Raw genomic sequence first — 19706 nt, 5'->3', positions numbered from 1 at the left:
AARTCCATTCCCTGACTGATGAAACGCTCACCAGGATTTTTATTGGTCATATACTGTGGTTGCCTAATTATTGTTCTCAAGGCTTGTTATCATCTGTTCCCAGTGCAAAATATCAATTTATTTACAAAGTTCACAAACATAGTGTTTTCTGGTCTGAACAACAGCTGGGATGGCAGGCCAGGTCTAAATTTCCCTTATGTAAAGCATTATATCCCTGAAATCCACAATCCCAGAGCACTGCCATTTATAATACCCTACTTCAACCCTCTTTCTGCATCCCTTATATTATTTTCTGAATCTCTTATCACAGCAGATCACCAGCTCCACAGGATGATAACAGCCCAGGAAAGCTGCAAACAGGAAAAATAACCAGAATTATAAAAATTATGAAGTGGGTAAAAGAGCCAGTCAAGCCCAGTCATATAATTCTCTCAAAAATAATTCTCCCAGGATTTCATTAATACAGTCAAACAGTGCAGGTGGTGCCCCGCTTTCAGTTTTAAATTACAATCCACTTGAGAACTGGGCAAGACTAGACATCCAACTGTGCAAATTTTTATTTTAGTTTTTTAAGTGGAATGTGCACAACAGCCATTTTAGAATGAAAAAGACAGTCTTATCCTCAGACCTCCTCTAGTTCTGATTTATTGATTCAATGAACAGTCTCTGGAGAACCTCGACACATTTTTACAAAAGCATAAGATGTCAGGCTTTATACCTATGTCAGATTTCACAACGCTTATTGCTTCTGTCTGAATGGGTGCTATTAAATAAAAAAAACAAAACAACTAACCACAAGCAAATTGGAATTGTAGCAATAAGTTAACATTTTAACTGTAGTTGTCCTTACCTGAGTCACAAATAATTAACACTTATTCCAATCCGAAGTTAATGGAAACATGTATTTTGCAATTAATGCTATCAGAGATTTAAGCAATCTATTTCTAAATTATCTTATTAAAATCCTAGAGATTTACAGGCCATTAACTGACTGTTCAAAATTTTACAAAAAAAACAAGCATACCTCAGAAGTAAACAACTATGCAAAAAATCCATCTTACCAACTCACCTTTTTAAAAACTACCTTTAAAATACACCAGTTTTCTGTTTTGTTTAAAACTGTCAGTGCAATTTCTCAACCAAAAGCAAATGTCAAAAGAACACCCTGAGATGAATGACACCTCCATTGTCCCTGTATCCCAAAATAGCTGGGATGCAAATCTCAGTTCTGCACCTAAAAACTCTCTAACCAGAAGGGATGTATTTGCACTGAGATCTAACCACTGAATCAATGATTAATTTCTACTCTGTGGTTTAAATGAACTGCAAGTGAAAAAAACTGTCCACTTGTATTTTCCCCTTGATTAAAGGCCACTGGGTACTGGTTGCTTCTTCTCTTCATCCCAGAGGAGATGARATCCCAAAATTTTGTTGCCTGCTGGCATCACAAAAACACATTAGCATAACCCTTCCTTATTCCTTTGCAGTGTAGAAAAGGTACATATGGAAAAAATTGTACAGCTGTGGGGAAGGTTTCATGTGACCCTAATTTCAGGCAGTCCTGTCCTGGCCAGTCAGATTTGACCTTGTAAAACAATACATAACACACACTGATCAATTACTCTGAACAACAGCACGGTCATCACCCTGGATTTTAGGAAAGGTCRGCTTAATTTTAAAATGTCACAGGATTTCCAAAATCTGTTCTCCTTGGACAAAGGTACCTGACTGTCTAAGCTAGCTAGGAAGGATCTCRTAATTCCTAAATTCCCCTGCTTTATTCAAATGCCAGGGCTGTGAACAGGATCTCTGAGGCAGTCAGGAGTGGATCGACATAAGCCCCAGGAAAGGGAAACTAGACAGTGGTTAAAACCGTTGCTTAAAACCACATCATAACATTAATTAAACATTAGTTCTTAGCTCCCAGTCCAGTATCCTTCACAGGAATTACAGCATCAGGCTCATGACTTGTAACTATTCTCAAAGCAGACCCTAGCTTAAGTGGAAGAATAAAAGACAGAAATTAATAAAAAACATGAGAATAAACAGCTAGCAAACATCACCATAGGGGAAAAGTGTTATTTCCTATCTCCCAATAAGCGTGACCTAGCTCATTAGACACAATCTCTGCTTTAATATTAAAGGCATATAGCAAACAAGTGAAGCAGCACTAGCAACATGTATTGACTTTACAATATCCACATTAATTATACTGATATCCGAGGGTTGCACTGCCTTCCAACATCAAAACCCAATTCAACCTTTGTCCAAGTTTATGAGGCAACAATCCTGTTAGACTCTTCCTCTTTTGAAAATGCAAACAAATGAAAGTTTTGTCAAAACATGGCACCTGGCAGCTCAAAGTCAAAAATCTACAAGAGATGGACAGGGCACAACAATTARCCAGGGACACTTTTCTGCTAAAGCTGCAGCCCCACTGTCACTGCATGCCAATTACCCAATGCACCTATTTTTTGTGCTAATGAGCAACCCTTTTCCATGTTTTTAAACTGTTCAGCAGAATGACTGGAATTTTTATATTCAAACTAAATAATATTGTGCCTGAAAGATGACTTTGTTCCACTGAGCCACAACCAGGCGATGCTGGGCTTGCAGTAAAACCACCTCTCCAGAGATTGTTTTTTGCCTCTGTGCTAGTCTTTTTGTTCCATCAAAGGAATGCCCTCACAGACAAGGAGTCAGCCCTACACAAGGTGTTGATGTGGCAGCATCACTGCAAAGGCAACAGGTCACAGTTTTCTTTCCATGCCCCAGGGGTGAGGCTTTTTACATGCAATTCCTCAAAAAAAAAAAAGTGCACACGCATTCCTTTGCTGCACATTTTCACAGTACAGCATTTTTCAAGGATACACAATGAAACCTTGCTTAAATCTGACAAATACGGAGCGTTTGGGAAAATTAACAGGACTGTAAGTTGTGTTTTGTATTTGTGGAGTGCTGCGTTTCCATGGCAACCAGGGGCTATGGGCTTTAATTACCATTGCAACGTTAAGGGTCTCTGCTGTACAGCGGGAGTGAGACGCTGGCAGGCAGGGGGACCGCAGAAGGACCGTCTGTGCTGCCCTCGCTGCCCCACAGCTGCCTGCAGAGGTCGAGGGGATCCGGGCAACCAGCACACCAGTGAGCAAAGAGATGCTTGGAATGGAGAAACCGAGGGGAAGTACAAGACTGACCATCCTTAGGAGAGATGATAGATGATGTGCATCTCTCAAAACCATCACCTCAAACCCAGGGATGCTCGGTATGAGTGGATAACAGGAGGAAAAAGGTGCCCAGAGATAAAATAAGCGGGCAGAAGGTTTTACTCCAACAGGCAAAGATCGTGCTGCAGCCATCTTCTATGGCACAAATGGAATGGCTTCTATTTTGGGACCAGGAGATTAAAATAGCTTTGCTTTAGTCAAATTGGTCTCAAATGAGACAGGGAGGATAAGGACTGTGACTGTATGGAGGTCCCTGCAATGAAATATCCATTCTTTACAGCAAATACAGAGCTACATCTGATAAATCATCTTAGAATAGAAGAAAAGGAGACAAGTATGAATCTTTAAAGAAGATACATCTACACATCTACAGATTAAATTTTACATAGTCCTACTGAACAAGAGTAAYGCGGAAAAAGGAGGAAGTGGGACACACAACCCAAGCTAGATGAGAGCCACCAGGTTTGGCTGGCCAGCCAGCTGTCCTGGTCTGCAGGAAGCACAAACCCCACTGGAGAACTTGAACTTGTACCCTCTCCTCTGCAGACACCACCCTATCAAAGTGTTACTCAAGTATTTGCCTTTCTCTGCAATCGTGTTTTCACAAGAGAGATGAGAGCTGCCTTTATAATTTGCAAGAAGATCCATTTTCTGTAGGTACATTTAGTGTTAAGTGGAAGGTGAAGTGCCTATTTCTGGGGGCTAATCCTGCTTCGTGTCAGAAACCACCCCCTGGCAGGAATCCCTAAATACAGTACAAGCACCTGGGCAGTCAAGATGCTCCAGGACTCTCAACAATAAAGCAGGTTTGCAACTTTTAGGCCTAAGTGCATTAAAAAAGCCTGCAAGAAACCTCCAGGTTCCTAAACCCATTTCTGGATTTTTGCAGCAGTGAAAAAGTAAATAGTAAGAAACAAAATGAAAGAGAAGTGAAGAAATTCAGACTTACCTGCCAGGAGACGCAAAGACAGATTTCCTTCCTAGCACAAAAACAATAAGGAAAGCAGTATTTAATTACTGCTGCTCTAACAGGTGGGCTTTTATATCCAGTGGAAGTGAAAAAAGTACCCCAACAGTCAAAAATTTATGACAAGGAAACAATTAATGAGGCTTTCTTCTCACTGATGGAGCAGAGGAGAAAAGCAAGAAAGAGTAAAACATTTGCTTATCCGCCATGGATATTTTCTGCCGTGCAATCTGTCCACCAGCCCTTGCCATATGTGCCACCCTTTCTGCTGGGAGAGATGAAGGCAGCAGAAAGCTGTCCATCAAGATGCTAAACCGTCTGGAAAGCCCTCCCCTACGCACTTTGCCCTGAAACAGGGACTTTCGTGGATGAACAGAATACACTTAACCAGATTAAACGCAGCTCATTCCTGGATATGTACAGAGAGAATTTGATTTGATTAATTCAAATTTTAAGGAGCAGTAGTGATTCAAAGAAAATAAAGGAATCAGAGAGCTATTCTCCTTTTTTTCTGCACTTCTTTATAATCAGCCCCCATCCCTACTGGTGCGCATGGTGGAAATTCAGGGAAACAGTACTGAGATTAATCACGAAATGGCTTTGATGACAGAGAGAAGCTGGGGGTGGAGGGGTAGAAAGGATAAAAGAACTTTCTGAAGTTTCTGAATAGTTCAATTGTAGGACTTAACTATTTTCAGGAAAAAACAGCATCCTATCTCTTCCTTCTTGCGTATACCACCTTGCGTAACTTTGATGATTTCCCCCATCAACCAGAACTTGAGTGATGGTGAAAGCTATTTTCAAAGGTAAACCGTGCTGTTACTAAGCAGTTTTTTTAGCTTAGACATAGCATGAAAAAAATGGATCTACCTCCTAAGCTAACAAAAACAGTCAATTTCTTTGAAAACAAGCATTTCTAAGATCTGTGCAAGACAGAGCCTTGGTTTAGAGGACATGGTTTAGACAGCTCAGAGAAATGGTAAGCCACACACTATTCCTCTTCTGCAGAAAGGAGGCAGAGTCCTCTGCAGGACTGAGTGTCCACGGCCTGCAAGGAACCCATGACACCCCAGAGCCAGATGAAGAACCTTGAAAGTATAGAGGAAAGAGTGCAGAAGATGGTCTAGACTTGGTCTGAAGCTTGCACCTTCAATTTTCAGCCTCAACCTACCAAACCCCAGCAGCTAAGAAACGTCACTTGGTGAGCTAAGGCAACCCCCTAAACCAGTCTGCCCTGCCTAGAGACTGCTTATTTTCTCCCTAATGAAATAAAACAAGTATTGCCACATCAGAACTCTCAAAAAAAAGAGGAAAAGAAGAGCCTTCTTAAGCCCAGTCAAAAGAGTCTTTAACTCAAGTTACCTACATGCAGGCCAAATTATGACTTAGGAACAGGGATATTGCAGCAGAGTGACCGACTCACCACAACTGCCCCACCTGGTCTGCAGCCCAGCACAACCAGAGGTCAGGAAAAGCTGGGCTGGCTCTGACCACCTCTTSGCAGCCAGGTGATTCATTCCAAAAGCACTGCCATGCCTGAGCAGGCTCTACTCACGCCTGGGAATTATGTTAGGATGCCATGCACTAGCAGTCACTTGARTTAACTACACAATAAAGACAAGTTCTTTGATTCTTAACACTTCAGGATGATGCCTGTGCCTCTGCTTATTAAATTTGCTGAAGACATTRCACTTTGCTGCTGTACATAACTTAATTTCCAGTTAATTTCCAGGAAGAACCTTCCTTCTGATACATATAAAAAGGTTATTTTCAGAGCCAGCTGCCTAACCAAGCTTGGGCACACAAAAAAGGCAGAATATGACTTACACAAAATACACCCACATTATTTTGTAGGGTGCTTTTCAAAAATTAAAACCTTTACACTAAGACCTTCCAGTTAGGCTCCCTGTCATACTGCAACAGATGTACTCTGTACAGATACTGAAAATAAATGGCTCCACACATCAGCAGAATTTACATAACAAGTACATGTCAGATCTAGAAGTTGTAGTCTTAAAATATACAAAGATTATATTAAATAAAATCCATTTAAATACTTGATATGAAAACAGGTCTTTACATACACAGTAGACTAACGCTTGATCTGAGGCCTCCAGACAGGATTCAGAAAAGGAAGTGGACATAAGGTTGCTATGTAAAATCCAGTCTGATTATACATATTTGACAGACACAAAGAACATGGAAGCAAAGACTGCATTTGCTGTTAGTCCTGCTGTAGGAATCATATATGCTCCACTTCAGCCCTTGTAAYTACACRGCCACCAAGAAAGAGCAGAGACAAGCTGTTGAAAAAAACTCAGACATTTTCTCCAAAAACACTTCTCTATCCCCTAACTTTGTTTGCCAGCTGTTTATTTCAATTACTTTCCCTATCAGCTTGGCTGATTGCATGTTAAATATATAAATACACAAACACACACACACACACGTGTATGTGTATATATTTAAAAAAAATAGAATTTCACTAGCTATTACATAGGAAGGCTTCTATGGTGCAGCTCTTCACCTGACTGAGGTACAAAATTAGGCTGCTGTAGTGTGTTCTCAGAAACTACTTCAGTGGGAACACTGTTAAAAGCCAGTGCTTTAAGATTCAAGTGAAAGATGTTAGCTAAGCTGTATAGTAGCAGACACACAGCAGGCCAACAGGCCCTGTAATGCATTCTCACATGAATGACAGGGGTTAAATATTAAGCAGCAATCTCCTAACTCCCCCTTGCAGAAGGAATAACGTGGAGGAGGGAGAGGTAAATTGCTGTTACAGCATTTCTGTCCGCTTTCCTCGGTAGTCTCATTCTCTTTAAGAAAAAGTAACATTCCTAAAGAAAGGCAAACAAATGAAAATCATTGCCTTCTAAGTGAGTAGTTAAAATTAAAATCAAAGGAAAAAAAAGACACAAACACCAGGTAAGTGGCAGCACCTATGTTAAACATCAAACTAGYAGCCAAATGCAGAAATTATATAGAAGAGATATATTACAGAACTCTAAATCAAGAAATAAACTGAAATAAAATTGCTCAATAAAAGAGAGTTAAGTCCTCACAGAAGGCTACAAGCCAACGAGAAGAGTTCAGAAGTTTGCTAAGGTGGGAAGGCGTCTGGACTCCAACTGCTATACTCATTTAGCAAACAAAACCCAAGTTGTTAAAAAAACCAAAGGCATGAAATTATGAAAGAAAAATGCATTTCAGTTCTTAAAATACTTAATAATGAATTTGCAAAATATATACATTTACTCACATCACCAAGGAATTCCGATCACCCACATTTTGGGAAGACAGTGGTAAAAGAGAGGTGTGTTAAAGAGCCCTACCAGTTGAGATTCCTAACTTCAGGCACCACATTTCTGTATCCATGGTCAAAATGATTGCAGCAACAGAGGCTGACAGAAACATGCTACATCGGGAAAGCGCCAACCTTCTCCTCCTCCTCCCTGTCCAATCTCTTCTCAGCAGGCTGAAATTTTGCATTTGAGATTCTGTGGGGGATGATACAATTTTTACTTCCTCATTTATTCTATGTATTCAACCCTTAAGAGCTAGCTTTTAAAACACCAGTCTTGCTTTGAAGGATATTACTTCATTACCAGTACTTTTGGAAAAAGGTCTTTAAGAGGCAGACGACTCACCCACGGGAGTATCCATCTTCTTTGTACTCCCTAACCACAATCTTCATTTTCCCAAACCAAGCACTTCTCAACAAGTTAGGCTAGGCTCACTGACATAAAAAATTCAAACCATCTTTTATTTCCATACTTTTTGTTTTACTCCCAACTCATACTAAACATTTTCACATGTTTTATGCCAAATACTTACATGAAACATTTTTTAAACCTTAAGAACTTCTTTTTTTAATTCCTATATTGTCCAAAAGCCAGAAACCACCACAGACAACATACCTGCTGCACTGGGAGCAGTGCAAATGAACCCAAAGTATTATGGTGTCTCCAAGATAAGGATGCATGTTCTCATGGGAYGTATTTCTCTTGCATAAAGGGGAGCAGTGCCGTGCACAAAGACTGTGAGACACCAGAAATGCAGCACAAGGACCAACAGTGGGGCTGTAGATGCCTGCCTACCCCTTGTACAGTAACTGCTGTGTTCATAAGGCCAGGTTAGCTTCCTGCTACAGCACTAGCATGGAAAGGACTACTTGGAAATACTTCCAAGCTTTTTTGCTCATATCAGCAGCATCAGGGATTCAAGGAATTACTCAAGTTCACCTGCAATCTGCCTGTTCATAAAATCCAGGTTTTTTTAAGAAGTAACTCAAACTTATCAAGTTCAGGGCAGTATAATGACTCACAGGAACACAGTCTAGTGGGTCAGACAATGCCACAAGTCATCTTCATTTGGCAGTCACAAAAAAAGCTAAGGAATACCCAGAAAACAAGTGAGAAGGACCCTTTCCATATAAAGCTTCTAATATAGGGAGGTATGAGGGAACCCCCACAAAAAGCCCCARACAACAGTCTGCTCTATAGTTATTAGTTTACAGAAATACACAGACATTTGGGTTAGAAACCCAACTACACACACTTCAGTGAAGAAGTGTTTAATACTGCAATAAGAAAATAGCCTTGATTTTCACTGATTTTCAGAGTTAAAAGGCTAATAATTTCAATTGAATGAACCAAGAGGGCMAACAGGGTAATTAAAAGCCTTTATCCTGTCCTTTCTCTGCAATCTGAAAATCTGAAATCCAGACAAGAATATGATGAGAGTTTCATTCAAAGGAGACAACAAACTTTCAGAGCAGTAGACTCAACTACAAGCAACACAGACTCTTAATATTAGTCATATGGGATGAGAACACAGAAACAATAATATCCCAGGCAATTTGACATTGTAAATAAAACATATAGGAAGAACAGAGTCATGAAAAGGCCATGATAACTGAAGAATTTTAAGATGAAAAAGGGTAAAAGACAMGAAATTACCCTGGAAAGCTACTGCAATAATACACCGTRCTTTGGCTAAAGGGAGTAATTTGAACACATTTCTCTTCGTAAACTTCGGGATTAGAAATRTATGAACTCAGATTTACTGCTTATCCATATGGACTGGTTTAAATGAATATTAAGTTTTCATAAAGTAACATTCTGAACTGATACCTCGCTGTTAAACATGTTGTGTTGCTTTAGCTTTAGCCAATACTTATTACTAAATAGAATATAAAACAGAAAGGCTTTACAAAGTCTCTTTTTGTTACTGAGTACATGAAAATAAATCACTGAAGATTTCCCATACATAATAAAAGGCGTGAGTTTTTTCTAGATGATGGATTTAGAGAACGGTAAATATGCTGAGGCTCTGGCTGGCTGGAGACCCTTGTTTTCCTCTGGACTCCTGACTCACTTCAGACCTGCAAATGCAACAAAGGGGCTACTTTGGCTTAGAGATTCCTAGCTAGTGGAAAACTGGGAGCCAAAGCATGAAATGAAGGAGCTATAAAACCTTATCCCAAATAATTTTTGTTAATGTTGATACACAGTACACTCAGGGTAAGAACATATACCAACAAAACCACTGAACCTCACCAACAATTTCCAATCTTCAATTAAAATAAATCCTGACAGCCAGACCTGATGCCTCACTTACCGTCCCATTTTTTCCCTCCCCTTTTTTCCCCTCCTCAAATCCTGGAAATACAGCAAAACAGGAATTATTCCGCAGGACAAACATTTCCACTTGGAAACATTAAGTGCAGTTATTTCAAACTACCTACACATCAACAAATCCTGAAGGCAAATGTATTTAGTAAAAATAGAAGGAACAAATGCCGGAATGATCTCCAGTTTTTCGTTTTGTTTTTCAGAAGCACATCATCCCTTTCTAAATCTTAAAAAAGCCTTAATTAAAGAACTAGTATTACTTAAAGTTTGCATGCTCTGCACTCAGCAAAATGAGCAACCTTTTTGTTGCAAGGTGGTTAATAAAGGCTACCTGGAAGTTTACAGGGTTTCTAGGATGCCCACTGGAAAGCCTTATGGATAACTGTACAACTATTACTACATACGTATCCTAGGAGACCAAAGAGCTTTCACATTTAAGAGCTTATTTCCCAGCCACCCTCTCAATACACATCTCATGCAATTATAAATAATACAAATAGCAATGAGAAAGGAGGACATTGGTTTAATTTCAGGCAGAAGGTACACAGACCTCTGCTTGTATCTGCATAAATGTTTCATTTTGTTTCACTTCTTCTCACATTCTGATGATAAAGATACTATGTAAGATATCTCGAGTAATTCAGGAAATGTATTTTTAAAATTGAATTTTACAACTGGGCAAAGCTAAATTTTTTTTAATCTTTAAAAATTCACATATATACATAAAAACTATCAGAAAAAGCCTTTGTATTTAATCAAGCGAAATCTAGATTCCTGACCACAACACTTTGCAAAGCACCTGCCTGTTTAAAAAAAAAACCCAAAAACATGCCAGAGACCTATATAATTTAGGAAATAGCCTAGGAAAAAGAAATTAAAAAAAAAAAACAACACAAACCAGCTAATTTCAAAGAGACTTACTTTACATGTCATGTTTGAATAGCCTATGTATTTGAAACAAGCCAAATCAAAAGCATCCCCCTCATTTCTTGTTTGTTATTCTCGTCACAGGGTCTAACCTGCAGTTAAGGMCTCAACACCCAGCCTCTGAAGAGAAGCATCCTTAAAATGCTGAGCAGAGCCCTGGAAACACCCTGGTAAAATTCCTTGGCAGCCAGCATCCAGGATCTATTACAAAACCTGCAATACAGAGCACAACAACCCCTTCCCTTCATCACCTTTTTAGTCTACATTTCTTAATCTTCCATCCCAGCAGAGGCAAGGAGGGAACACAGAAAACCTGCCCAATAGGAAAAGAAGAATACACTGTTGGTCTCCTGGAGGAGGGGATATCACATTGCAACAGGGAACTCCAAGGAAAAAGGTTGTTGGCATGCTGGTAAACACACATTAATTCACAAATGGGTAGTTAAAACAGGACCAGTTCCTCCTAAAGCCACTAAGCAGCTCTCGGGGTTTGATTTCCTTAAAGCAGTAAATTAATCACCTAACCTCACACAAATATGAGCGAAGCCCTAACAGCTGTGGCTCAGCAAATACTAACCGGAGCAGGAGCCAGYGTAAAAGATCTGCAGGCGCTCTCTTTACACCATGTCCTTTTCAAAACATAAACTTAACATTAAAATTAACTGCAGGCTAAAATGTCGCCAGCTATTTCTCATTAATGCATAATGAAATGCTGTTACTCCACGTAGCTCATCATAGTTTTGTAAGCACAGCTGGGGAGCATGCGCRGGGATGACCCACGCAGGAATTCTTACAGTAACTCGGTGTGTATGGTGGCTTTACAACACAGACAGGGCATTTCGAGTCTCTGTCCATGCTATATGCTATAAATATTATGTAAAGCAACACAATGTTTGCAAGAAAAGTAAAAAATTGGATTATGTAACATTCTTTTTCTTTCTTCCACTCCTCTGTTTAAGAAAATTCTGCTTTTTAAAAGAAGAAAATTAACATGAAATATTGAAACTGTTCTCAAAACTGCATATACTTCCTGAAAATATCTCAATTTCTGTATAGCTTTTCAGTATCTCAATATTAGAGGCATATTCAATGCAGAAAGTCTGTTTTACATCCTGAAATTGCTTTACTTTAATCAATTAAAAAAGGAGGGGAAAAATTATTTTCTTTCAAATTAACTAAGTTCCTGGCTTTTGAATACTTTCMTGTATTGCTTATTTCCAGACTCACAAATTACTGTCTTCCACAGCAGCTTTTATAAAGTCTAGTAACTCCACTTGCAAATTGAATAGTTTGGTATTATTTTCCCCTTATTCTGGACATAATACAAATTACATACAGGAGAATTGACGACCAGCTAAATGTGGTTACCACATTTACCATATCCCTCAACACTCTCCTCTTCCTCCACTTAGTTCCATGAAGTGGATGAAAAAAAATGCAAATCTACAAACACCATGATAAATGAGCAGTAGAAGAGTGTTCTCCAGCAGCAAAGGGCTCAGTTTGTGGTCTCAGAGGATGCTTCAGAAGACTTCAGGGGGGCCTTTACAATACTCCCCACTTGAGAAAACATGACTGCAAAGTAAGTCATCCATATGAAAAAGTACCAAAATGTTTTTTCTAGACTCAGCTTGGTATAGCTTTAAACAGGCTTGGATGAACAGCACAATGAAGAGGACTGATGTCGTTCTGGTTCACAGAACAGATGAATGGCCTAGATGAGACCTCACCCCTGGTGAGACCATCAGACCAKTTAAATAAACTGTCCAGTCAGAAGTGAGGCCCATTCTTCTTCCTATGAAATAAAATCTGTGATGGTATCTCAAAGAGATAGACAGCACTAAGAAAACTTTTCACCTCTGCTAGAAACATTTCCAACAGCACTAGAATGACAATGTCAATGATGTTTATGCTAGGCTAGGGGCATTTTCTGTGGGATTTTACATCTTCTTGTAATGCATCATTTCAGGTGAAGAACCAACACAAACCAATCCCAGCTACTGTATTCCTCAATACTATACAATTCCTGTATAGTATTGGTGAGCACACCAATACTACACCTACATAGGCTTCCTTCAACACACATGCTATTAATCAAAATAGTCATAGCTGGAAACGGCATTTGCTAAGATACCATGATTTTTACCACGAGGACCTTAGCTCTATGAAATGGTGTGGTGAAACACGACACAGCAAAGGGGGTGTAAGCACAGCYCTTACCCTGCCCATGAAAGCTGCTCCCCAGCCCWGCTCTGCTGCCACAAGMTTCCCTCTGAATTCCCAAAMATCAGCACTGCTCCTACTACTGATGAAAGCAGAGGAGGACAGCCAAAATCTGTTTCTTCAGCCAACAGACTGAACAAGAATTCTGGGTGTGAGCTCCAAAAGTGATGAACCTATTCCCTCCAAAGACAGGGTTTAACACAGACACTGCAGCTTTAGTAGTGCTTCGCAACATGAAATTTAACATTTTAAGATTTCATTTAAACTAAGCATGCCACAAGACTGCACAGAGTAGTTAAATAAGAGATTTTAGGGGAAAGAAAGAAAAACCTACCACAAAACCCCGTATTACACTAAGCTAARAAAAAAGAATTTCCAAAGGAAGAGGTAAACAACTTTTACCCTTATTAATTAGTTAAGAAATGTGCACACCACCACTAAAATATAATTAATATACAGCCTTCAGTAGAGTCCAAAGGAGCAATTTAATTAACCACCCACTGATTTCATAAATGACAAGAACACACAAAGGTAATGGCACCTTATAATTGAAAATGTCCTCTTTATTTAGCTGAGCGAATGTGCTGTTCTATGTTACGCATAAATATGAGGAAATAGATTTTCAACTCATGACATTTTAACTTTGTAAGTTATAACAGAACAACATACTGCCCATGATATAGTCATGGTATACTCCACTTATTTAATGCCTYTACCCAATAATCTTTAAGTCACTGACAATCATAGTGGTTTTAAACTTTATGAACTTTTATGATGGGCTTTTTCCATGCCCTGTTCAGAAATGTGGAAGAGCTGGGAGGAAAAAAACCCCGAGTTTTACTGGTATGCAACTTCAAACAAACTATAGCCTCAGTTAGGGACTTGGTTTATATCTGTAGCTCTTCCACTTTCATATAAAGAGATCCTCTGTAATCCCTGTGAAACAGTTCTGCTGACGATCTTCTAAACTCATTTTGCAATTTCTCACTTTCTTTTCTTTTTCATGAATAAAGCTTCCTTTCAGCTACTACATCCYTTATAAAGGCTAAAGAGAAGCAACTCTTACCGAGATAGGAAAAGAATGTACCAAAACATGTGAAAGGCTCTTCCCTGGTTTTTTTTTCATTGAACTTTCAGGGATAAAGCTGGAATTAATCATCCTTTTTGCATTCACAAAACTCAAAATGCCTTTGTGCTGCTACATTACAATCATGAAAGTATATTTGACTGAATATGAAATAGAGCAACAACGGAATTCATGAGCTGTTCATCTCCTTATCTAATGGACACACTAGAAATGTTCAAAAAAGATGTGGAGAAACTGGAGAAGGCCCAGAGAGGGGAAAGATRATCAAAGGACTGGAAAGTCTGCTATATGAGGAGATTCTGAAAGAACTGGGYTTGTTCAGCCTTGAGGAAAGGCTTAGGGGAGACCTCATCAATGTGTTCCAGTATTTAAAGGGTGGCTACAGAGAAGCTGGAGACTATTATTTCACAAGCACACACCTGGAAAATATGAGGGGAAATGGGTACAAGTTACCTCTGTGGATATTCTGATTGTACACAAAAGGTACATTTTTCACAATGAGAACAATCAGCCATTGGAATAACATCCCCAGAGAAGTGGCGGATTCCTAAATGCTGGACGCTTTCAAGATGCATCTGGAGAGGGTGCTGCACCATCTTGTCTAGGCTGTGCTTTTGTCAAGTGAGGTTGGACCAGATGACCCTTGAGGTCCCTTCCACCCTGGTATTTTCTGATTCTATGATTTCTACTTGCTTTGGGGCATACTAATTTAAAATAACAGACTGAAGAGATTCTTCAGACTCCATGGCAAAGCTGATTGCCAGACTTTTAAAAGGTTTTCCTTAAAGGATTCAACAACATACCATACATTGATCCTCAGCAGTTCAACACCATCACAGCAGCAGGGTGTAGAATGATGGATGTGGCTGCCTTGTACATCAGTCTCAGATCTCGTCCCACCTGTCCCCCTGTAACAACTGCCATGCAATGACATCAATGGCTTTATAAAATATTGTCTCCCTGCCCACCTAATGCAGGAAAAGCATTCCTCAGTAGAAATTGCAGCATTAAATGCTGATCCCAACAACATMTCTGCATAATGTAACTACCTGAAGCTATTAGTTCACATGTACATTAAATACACATTTCTGCTGTTCTGCATCCAACAGCAAAATCTTTACCTAGTGGTATTAGCTGGTCACATTTACTGTTCCTGAGGGTTTCCCATTTTTAGGTGTTTATGGCATTTACTCAACCTGTAGCAAACCATTACCAGGCATAMCTAGCCGGATTAGCTCCCCATTACAGATGCCACCAGATATGTAAGCATCTTTTTTAAATTATGAAAGCTCCCATTACTTTTATGCACTATCATTTACTTACCAACCAGATGGGGAAAGAATACATACCAGTTGTGCTCCACTGGGGAAAGCTCTCAAAGATAAGCAGTGTTTTGTAACTCACCAAAAGTCACCTGGGCTGCAGGACAGATGGAAAGAAACAGGGAGTCCTCACTAGCACACAAGAGCTCTTCATTTTTCACAAAAAAAAAAAATCAGACCTTCCCATGGCGGCAAGCAGAAATACTAGATCTTGAAGACTAACTTCCTTAAAACCTTCCTGTACTGCTTGTTTATTTTTAAGYGGGCTAAATGCTGTGTATTCCCCTCCCACTATCAGGAAAATTATATTTTTACTTTGTAACAACGTTCTGCCAAGTTCTCTCCTACACAAATTTGCRGAGAGCACCAAGGTGGTCGGCAGCTTGTTCATGCAACTGGTCCTCACTATCTCCCCAGTCAGCTCAGAATGACAGGCAGTAGCTGGCGGTCCTCCCTCCTGGAGTGATCTCAGCCTGCTTCTACAGGATGKGGGATGGATGCAAGGAGATAAGTTATTAAGTGATCAAAATACACACAGAAAAATAATCCATTTTAATTAWTACATGAGGGATATAAGTAGTCTATTAATTGCATCTTCTAGATTAATTTCTAATGCCATCAGGTCATGGCACAGTGAAGTAATTTAAATCAAGGGATTTAACAGCACTTTGAATTAGTTTAATAATGCTAAACCTGACTGCATATACTCAAGTATTTAACTCAGAAGAGCTGCTTTTTTTTACTATTCTGTAGTATTAGTTTAAAAATCAGATGGATTTCATTCCTATTCCTGGTAGAGAACCTTATTTAAATTTTACAAGAACCATGAAAATAAACAACAGCATTTCATGTTCAAATACAACTTAAACTTTTAAACGTAAAASCACTCATCATATTGCTTATAGCTACAAAATTAATTTTATTGGTACAGAATATTGCTCTTCTGCCTTCTGTTCCCACTGCCACCAAAGATTTGTTTGATTTCTACCACTGAACAGCCCTTTCATTTGCTGGTATTCCACCACAGCACATAATTTTAAAAGGGCAGGTGCTTGCCTTGAGCTTGGATCATTGCTGCCAAAAATTTGATCCTTACAAAATTTCTTTTGCATTCTCAAAATTAGAATAAATACAAAATTTTGTCCAGTGTGGTTTTTAAGTTTCTCTGCACACCAGCAGTTTGACTACCTCAACATCGACAGCCCAGCCGCAGCACGAGGACTGCTCTCATACAACCCACGCAGATTCCTCAACCCAGCAGCTCAGACAACACTTGTTATCTTTTAGCAAGTACCTGCCACTGACTGCTTGCATTTCCACAGGCTTTCCCATGGCTTCTGTTGTATGAGCAATCTTCAGGGTGCCTTTCACTAGCACTATCTCGTTTCACATTTCAAGAGAACAGAAGAACACAGGGCTCAGCTTAAGTAACTTGTAGCTCACAAATCCAGATSTTATGCCCTCTCCCTACATCTCTACTAGCATCACAGCTGGAGGGTTATTTTTAAAATGTCTTATGCATGTACATTACCAGGTTTTAATGTAATAAAAAATAGAAAATTCTATTCAAAGAAAAATACACAGAAAAATACAAATGCTGTAAAACTGTCCTGGCAAACAACTTTAAAATTCTTTAAGGACATCAAATGTCTTTAAATTCAGTTTTCTGAATTGAGAAGAATTCACTCTWCTGCTACATTTCCTAAGTAGTTTCTTACACTAGAAACTACAGTAGAATTACATTAAGAATTGAGAATAAATTTAGTTCTTTCCATGCCAAAGCCTGGATTCCCTTTTCATAAGCTCAAGAATTTCTAAATACATGCAAACATCTTAAAATAAATAAATAAAACACAAGGAAATTTTTCTTCCAGAATTATTTTGCAGTGTACAAGAATGATACTTTTCCATTACTGCAACATTATGCTCTGGTACTAACCTGAAAGTTCACACCATTTTCATTTCTTAATTGCCAATAGCCATCCAGGAAATGCTGCCATCAATAGTAAATCTACATGAAGTCACACGCCTCTGGTGCATTTTGTGAATAGCACTCAGTTCATAACACAATCCTGTTCAGTTTAAATTCAGTTTATTCTTCAATTACTCTGCTAGCCCAACTCTAATTTATTATATTTTCTGCTACATTTGATTTTGAATATTATGACATCCTGGCTCATGCCATTAGAGAGGAAACATAAAATGGTGAGGATGTCTAGGGACGGCTGAGACTAAGACAGCAACAGCCTGGAAAATTAACAATACTGTGCTCAGCTACACCGTTCCTGCATTAGCACTAAAAAAATTCATCAGTATTTCTCTAATATAGASATGGCATCCTCAGGGGCCCCATAAAACCCCAGCTAGCAGGGCAGGCAGCTGGGGCGGTTGGGTGGGCAGACAGCAGGCTCTGAGCCCATCAGGGCAGCTCAACTGCAGAAGAAAGGAAACACTGGCCCTGCTGCTGCTCAAAGCTGACCAGAGAAACCAACACGATTCTAAATGCCACTGATACTACATGCATTTTTTTTTTTCAGCCTTGCATTGTCTTGGTCCTAGCTACCATTTCTTTCTACCAGCACCCAAGGTGAAATGAGGCAGTAGGCAGAAGCCTGCTCAGAGCACCTTTTTTGAGAAGCCAGGCAGAAGGAGGGCTTCATCTCCCCATCCAGCTTGGTGACCAACTGCGTTAACCTTCAGGGCACACTGCCAGCCCCACCTGCTTACTCAGGCTTTTGYCAACAAGGGAAGCTCTCACAGCACTGACCTGTCCTTCGAAGATGCATCCTCCTTTGCTTACTTCTTACTCCTTCCTAACATTGGTGTTGGAACTCCTGAATCCAGAATTGGAGTGGCAATCATGATGGGAAAACATCAGGCTCTAGTATTAATATCCAACTTTTTCCCTACAACAGATTCTGACAACCTCAAACATGAAAAATGCTTATATGCCTGCACAGCTTGCTCTGCCCTAAGAAATTCCACACTGGGTTTTGAAATAAATGTGTATTTCCCTTCTTTTGTCTGTTGTTCAGAAAGTCTGAAGACAGCTTACCAAAACAACACACAAGAGTGAATGCTTTGGAGGGAAAACCAGGCAATCAGGCCCATGAGGGGCTGCCAGCATTGGAAAGAACTTGCAGTGGGAGAAATCTGTATGCACACAAATCCTCATTCATTGCTTTGTCATCCAGAAAAAAAAATCAAGCAGACTTATCTTCCCCTACAGGACAATGAAGTTTTCTGCTGTCTCTAAGCTGTCTTGTAGCTCAGACAATATTGACAGCTCCTTCTAAACCTCAAAGCTATAAGGATTTTACTAATGATGCAGTTGMTGCAACTGTTGCATTAAAAAGACAATGCCAAAAATCACATGTAGCAATTCCTATAAGTAGCTACCTTACATGTAGCTAATTAACAAAACTAGGAAATGCCGTGTTTTAGCTTATCCACCACCCTTCAATTTTTCCTGTCTTCTGAACCTATGTCATAACCCCATTGCTGGTTTCTGTTCTGAAGTGATTTTTCCWCTGCAACCCAATCCCACACAAAGAAAAGACACAAAAGGGATGAGGGATGCATAAGCATATTTCCACTGTTAGGTTGCTTGTTTTCACACTTAGGGAACCCCACTRAAAGACAGTTATTGGTGCATGAGATGTAGTTTCAGTTTATGAAGCCTGAYGGAGTCAGAGCATATCTGATCAGGCAACATTTATGTGGGATGAAGAACTGCGACAGAAGGGCTCTCCCCTCTTGTTAAGTGCTATCACATGTGCCAGTGTAATGAAATATTACTGCCATGATGAGAAAAAAAAAAAGCTCCTCTCATTGTGGTGTGTGGGTACAAGAAAAATGTACCGACCAAGTTCTTAAAACGCAATCTTAACTCCGGCTCCAACTATTTTCTCTCCTCAATCCCATGTACTCATAAGTAACCTGCCTATGCTTACGCTGCAAATCAATGAACACTCTCTGGTGTCTCCCTGCACCTGCTCTCATTACCCTGTGTTTGAAACAAATCCTGAATTAAGACAGGAGACTCGATTTCACTTCCCAGCAGGCACAGTAATCATCAATAATTGATGTCAGTTGGTTTCATTTGGGGCACTGCCTCAGGCGTGCAATGGAGAGTTACGGTATGCAGCAAGAAAAGGAGGATTTGTATATAAAATGATTTGATAATCTGAAAAAATCCCTCCATAAACAAAGGAAATTTACAGATAATCGTATTAAAGATTAGAGTTGTTTTAAAACAATGCAGAATGTATTTGAGAACATCTGGGAAAAAAAGATGGTAGTATTAAAAGCAAAACCTTT

The 19706-nt window shown here is 39.5% G+C and overlaps 1 protein-coding gene across 5 annotated transcripts in view; it reads right to left on the bottom strand.

Annotated features, from left to right (window-relative positions):
• Positions 1-19706, bottom strand: part of LNX2 (ligand of numb-protein X 2) — a 58555-nt gene that overhangs the window by 29812 nt on the left and 9037 nt on the right. Inside the window, exons 1-2 of one of the 5 annotated variants that reach the window (XM_057366687.1) lie at positions 15414-15495; positions 14868-14981 (exon numbers count right to left, since the gene is read on the bottom strand). The exons of 2 other annotated variants lie outside the window; for them this stretch is intronic. The gene's annotated coding sequence lies outside the window, so the exon portion shown is untranslated. Of the gene's footprint in view, positions 1-7526; positions 7680-14867; positions 15496-19706 lie in introns of those variants that run through there. 2 more of the 5 variants (XM_057366688.1, XM_057366689.1) reach the window with 2 other exon arrangements.

The sequence above is a fragment of the Malurus melanocephalus genome, unplaced genomic scaffold (assembly GCF_030028575.1).
Source record: "Malurus melanocephalus ecotype Western Australia unplaced genomic scaffold, MMel_1.1 scaffold_70, whole genome shotgun sequence".
Taxonomy (NCBI): Eukaryota; Metazoa; Chordata; class Aves; order Passeriformes; family Maluridae; genus Malurus; species Malurus melanocephalus.
Note: the sequence above shows the minus strand (reverse complement) of the source record. Positions and strands in the feature narration are given on the sequence as shown.